At 41.6% G+C, this 1,653-nt stretch overlaps 1 pseudogene across 1 annotated transcript; it reads left to right on the forward strand.

The window, feature by feature from the left end:
* The first annotated feature begins 754 nt into the window (after nt 1-754).
* Nucleotides 755-1,653, forward strand: LOC105543528 (annotated as a pseudogene). The gene has a single exon (XR_001006633.1). The product of XR_001006633.1 is annotated as a 60S ribosomal protein L6 pseudogene (transcript).

A 1,653-nucleotide genomic window follows, 5' to 3' on the forward strand; every position in this document is an offset into this window, starting at 1 on the left:
AAAACAAACTATAAACAGACTAGAAACAATACAAATATGTCATTTAGAGACATAGCAATAAATCCCAAATAGTCAGCTAAAAAGAGCTGAAAGTTACTTCTGTGGGGAAGGGAACAAAAGATTGCCTTCTAGGACTATTTGTCTCTTCTAATGATGAACATATATAACTATAAAATATCAAATATAAAACATATATAACTAAAAAATATAAAAATAAAAGTGACTGACTAGTAATAACAAAAAGCAAAGAGAAAGCCTATAAAAAGCCATTGGAGTGAAAAGCTCAAGAGATGGATTAAAATAAGAATAGACATAAGTCCCTATGGAGTTTTTTGGTTCAATAAGTAAAGTAGGGAAAATTAGAATGAGATCATGTGGAGCAAGGACCTTGACCAGGAAACCGAGGCCTGCTGTGCAGAGTAGGGAAATTTCTAAACCAGTTACCACTGTCCAGCCCCCTTCTACAGTCTGGCTAAAGTAGCAAGAGGGAGGGAGGAAGGGAGGAACCAAGGGCAGCCAGTAGTGCCACCTTCTCTCCACCTTTGGAGAGGGACTTGATTTCCAGCACCACCTCCCTGCCCTGCCCACACCAACAATAACCATTAATGTTCCAAGCATTTTACATGTATTAATGTATTAGCATTTCATCCTCACAATCATAGTATAAGGTAAGTATTATTACTCTCTATAATTAAAACTAAGGTCCACAGAATTAAGAAAGAAATTTGGGTTAGTTCTCTTTCCCATCTTGCAAGATGGCAGGTGAAAAAGTTGAGAAGCCAGACACTAAAGAGAAGAAACCCGAAGCCAAGAAGGCTGATGCTGGTGGCAAGGTGAAAAAGGGTAACCTCAAGGCTAAGAAGCCCAAGAAGGGGAAGTCCCACTGCAGCCGCAACCCTGTCCTTGTCAGAGGAATTGGCAGGTATTCCCGATCTGCCATGTGTTCCAGAAAGGCCATGTACAACAGGAAGTACTCAGCCGCTAAATCCAAGGTTGAAAAGAAAAAGAAGGTTCTTGCAACTCTTACAAAACCAGTTGGTGGTGACAAGAACGGCGGTACCCGGGTGGTTAAACTTCGCAAAATGCCTAAATATTATCCTACTGAAGATGTGCCTTGAAAGCTGTTGAGCCACGGCAAAAAACCCTTCAATCAGCACGTGAGAAAACTGCGAGCCAGCATTACCCCCGGGACCATTCTGATCATCCTCGCTGAATGCCACAGGGGCAAGAGGGTGGTTTTCCTGAAGCAGCTGGCTAGTGGCTTGTTACCTGTGACTGGACCTCTGGTCCTCAATTGAGTTCCTCTACGAAGAACACACCAGAAATTTGTCATTGCCACCTCAACCAAAATCGATATCAGCAGTGTAAAAATCCCAAAACATCTTACTGATGCTTACTTCAAGAAGAAGCTGCAGAAGCCCAGACACCAGGAAGGTGAGATCTTCGACACAGAAAAAGAGAAATACAAGATTACAGAGCAGTGTGAGATTGATCAGAAAGCTATGGACTCACAAATTTTACCAAAAATCAAAGCTGTTCCTCAGCTCCAGGGCTACCTGCGATCTGTGTTTGCCCTGACGAATGGAATTTATCCTCACAAATTGGTGTTCTAAATGTCTTAAGAACCTCATTAAATAGCTAACTACAAAAAAA

Source organism: Mandrillus leucophaeus, unplaced genomic scaffold (genome assembly GCF_000951045.1).
Source record: "Mandrillus leucophaeus isolate KB7577 unplaced genomic scaffold, Mleu.le_1.0 Scaffold285, whole genome shotgun sequence".
In the NCBI taxonomy this organism is placed as follows: Eukaryota; Metazoa; Chordata; class Mammalia; order Primates; family Cercopithecidae; genus Mandrillus; species Mandrillus leucophaeus.